Below are 4,070 nucleotides of genomic sequence, written 5' to 3' on the forward strand. Positions count from 1 at the left end.
CTACCTGATGGTGAATTCAAAGGATGATCTAAGGCCCAGATCTGTGGATGCAGCAAGGTGGCAAACAGCCAGGTGACAATGTGGTCCACACCAGTACTGCCAGAGGAGATCTTGGGCGTCTTTAGTGCCTTTGCACCCAGGCTGGCAGCATCTGTGGAGGACGAAGATGCAGAATCAGCACCCCAGCCATGTCTTTACTCCCTGTACCCCCCGACACACAAATTCTCTCCTCTCGGGGTGCATTTGCTGAGGCGACCCAGGGTCCCCGCATGACCTGGGTTCATCCTTTCCCCTCCACTGCCCGGCGGCACCATCCGAGAGAGAGCCGCACCGCAATGGCACCAGGCTGAGGAGCCAGACGTGTTCCCCCTACTGCTGGCATCCGGGATCCCTGACAGGAACGCCTACGGCCTAGCCCCAGCACGAGAAGGGAGTCACCCTCACCACTGTACCCCCACTCCCAAAGAACCACGTGCCCCCTCTTCTCTCCCTGCCGGTGTCTTCCAAGAACCCACTGAAGAGCAGACCTCTGCAGCCGCCACGCGGCAAACAGCCAGGCGGCAATTTCCTCAGCACCCGACTGCCAGTGGGCACTACGCCGACCGTTAGACATCTAGTGCCCCTGCCTGCGCCTGCGCACCATGACAGCCAGGGTCATGACCCCATGCGCACATAAATGTCCTCATGACTCTGTGGACAATCTAGATGCCCGGATTTACGCACAGTACCCTAGCACCAACTCAGGACACTCACCCTCCCACGCACATTGAGGGACCAATCACAGACAGGAGGAGGAGGAGAAATGAAGGGAGTGGAGACCCCACCCAACAAGTCCTTTTATGCTTCTGTAGTGTTTTCATAATGGCTCACATTTACCCCTGTGCTGCCTTCTGCTTCTGTTGGAGCAAGAGTTGTGCCACCATGCTAAATTGCTCTGTGTGTGCTGCACTGGTCTGGGGACTCAGATGAAGGTATTCATGCCTCACCTTTGCTTTCTTTTTTCTAGTTCCTGTTATTGTATCATGGCCCATGCAACTAATACATAGAAACACTGTTTTGAAAGAGTGATTCCAGACTATACATTTGCCTAGCCTTCCACCTTCCACCCATACCTATGTCACAGGATTCTCTAGGATACAAGGATTGGGCATCACAGTCTCCAGATTCACCACTTTAAGGAACAGAGACCATACTAAATTATAATGCCACTTTGTCACTAATTAATTCTGGCTACAGCCATCTGCTTGATTTGGTGATGTATTTGGAAGAACAAACTTTGTTTTCCCTTTCATGCTGAGATTTTGCCTCATTTGCAGAGATTTTGGGGGAGGCCATGTGGCAACAGGTATCCTGGGCTCTTTCTTTATTCCTCCACTGACTGGTGGCTTTATCTGAAGTGGAGTGGGAGCCCCAAATACACCAGGCAGGAGAGGGAGGGATATTTTGCACAACAGCTGACACACTTAGATAATCACAGAAGAATCTAGATTGTCTGATCCTGGACACCACAGCAGAAGCTCATAACCACAGTTGGCACTTGCATCTTGCTCCCAAACACAGACTTATCTTTTTCCTGTCCAAATGGTGTCACCACTAACAGACCCAGGATTGAATCTCTGGACCTAGCTTCTGGCAAACATCAAGGTGGCCATTTTTCTTCTGTGTAGTTGCTGACTCAGAACCTGTACATTTCTGCCACCTCTAGAGATCAAAACAGACATTTGCACACAATACAGGTTGGCTCTTCACATTGCAAAACCACTATTATACCACAGGAGCAATAGCACAGTGCCATCATGTTTAATTTTTTGTTGTTGTTGGTTGTGGGGCTTGAACTCTGGGCCTGGGCACTGTTCCTGAGCTCTTCAGTTCGAGGCAAGTATTTTGCTACTTGAGCCACAGTGATACTTCTGGTTTTCTGGTGATTAATTGGAGATAAGAGTCTCATGGACTCTCCTGCCCAGGCTGGCTTTGAACCGTGATCCTCAGATCTCAGCCTCCTGAGTAGCTAGGATTACAGGCGTGAGCCAGAAGCGCCTGGCTTAATGTTTAATTATAGTTTAAATAAACATCTAAGAATTTTTCCTAGCCCAGCTTTTGCTACCACTCAAGATCAAAGGGCCCTGCAACTCTGAAATCTTTTGCATATGAGTTACTTGTATTCATGTGTTTGTGTGTATGTGTGTGCATGGGTGTGTATGACTTTGGGGGTGTGAATATGAGACTAAGATTTATGGATTTACTCAATTTCACCTACCTTTCTTGTTTTGGGGGGCCAATCTATAACCTGTACCATACTTCCATTTAAAACACTTGTTGTTTTTTTTTATTGAGATTGAGGCTAGGACAAATTTTCCTGGGCAGTTCACAAAATCTGAGTCCCTAATTTTGTTCCATGAATAGTAGGCTAATGAGAATGAGTCATTATAACTTGCAGAAATCTTATTGTGACAAAACAGACCTTCAGAACAATAATGGCAGTATGACAGACTAGGTTCTCAAGCCTTTAGGCAACTTTTCCCTGGCTGCATCCAACAAGGGAGCGGTAGTGGAGAATCTCACCTCTCCCCTTACAAATCACAAGATGGGACTGAGTGGAATCCCAGTCACAGGAAACAGCCTAGGGTAATATTTTTCTGTTGCACTGGTTGGTGACATAATCCAAGACGGAGGCTGAAGCAGTGTACAGAAGCATACTCCACCAACTATTCACATCAATGCATACCCTGAGACAATCACAGCCTGTCTCACCCCCACATCATAGCAGAATCACATACTGTTAACACTTGAAACCTGCTCCCAAACAAGTATTTGGCATCCCCAGATTCCTAGCTAACCATCTACCTAACAATCACCAGACCAAATAAGGATCTGACTTCTGAGCTTGACCTGAGACCATGGCTTCCAATCAATTATCTCTGCCACAGTGGTGCCCAGAAACTTATGTGCAGTTAGGACTTCCATCATGGGCAGGTGATGCAAGCTGCTGTAATACTTCCACCTCTACCTTGATATTTCTCTACATGTGATGAGTGATTAGAAGATCTGAATTATACAAAGTGTGACTGCATTATCTCTTGCCCTTCAGCCTTCCTAGTAGAGATAAGGACCCATCACAGACTGATCGGCAGAGCATAATCAGAGAGTTTGACTGTGTTTGGCGGGGAGAGGCCTCCTCTAGGTTGCACTCATAAGCTGGCACAGTAAGAGTCGGGCCACATCCCCAGGACTTGGTGGTTTACTCATACTTTGAATACAGTCTTCAAATATTCCCTTGATAGCCTGATGTTTCCCATTGACCCACAGGTGAAGCACAATGATGAATGGCTGACTATGTGTACTAGTGTGTACACACTGGTCATGGACTTAGGTTCAGGCACTTTCCTCCTCTTTCTCCTCTTTCTTGCTTTCAGAAGGCATCTCACCACTTTCACATTAAAACCAATCTGAAGAGGTGGTGTTTCCTTATTGTTGTTGAGACTGTGGGCAAGAAATTTTATCTGGGCTGGATCCAAGTCAATGTCTACCCACACCAACCTTTGCTGCCCCATTAGCTAGGAGAATAGGAATGGGTTACCATAGCCATTAGAAACAACATTTTAACTACACAGGGCCTGGTGCCACCTAAGTCACCACAGACTAACTGCAGATGTCCATTTCTGATGTAGAGCCAGCTAAGGGAACCTTCTTGTTCCCTTCAGGGAGAAGTCACCATGCTTCAGTTGAGACAACCAGTGGCACCAAGCAGCCTGGTGCCATATTTTTCTCTTCTGTTTTCTGGAATAATCACCAATCAGGAGCAGGCTGGAGCCTCAATTGGACTAGGCATACAGGGAATGTGTCTTTGGCCCAAATATGGGCATCAGTGCATTCCTGAAGTGACCCCAGGCCCTCCAATCACATGACTTCACAGTAGCAGCAACAGGTAGCCAGAGTTTGCACTTTAACCCTTCTCCCAATCAGTGTATACACATAGGCTTAATTAGTATTTTATCCTCATTTTCTGCTGTTACCTTCACCATACCAAGGAAAGATCAAATCCCACACCTGAGTCTCCAGGCACACAGCTG

Source organism: Dipodomys spectabilis, unplaced genomic scaffold (genome assembly GCF_019054845.1).
Source record: "Dipodomys spectabilis isolate Male_0828 unplaced genomic scaffold, ASM1905484v1 ptg000087l, whole genome shotgun sequence".
NCBI classification, from domain to species: domain Eukaryota; kingdom Metazoa; phylum Chordata; class Mammalia; order Rodentia; family Heteromyidae; genus Dipodomys; species Dipodomys spectabilis.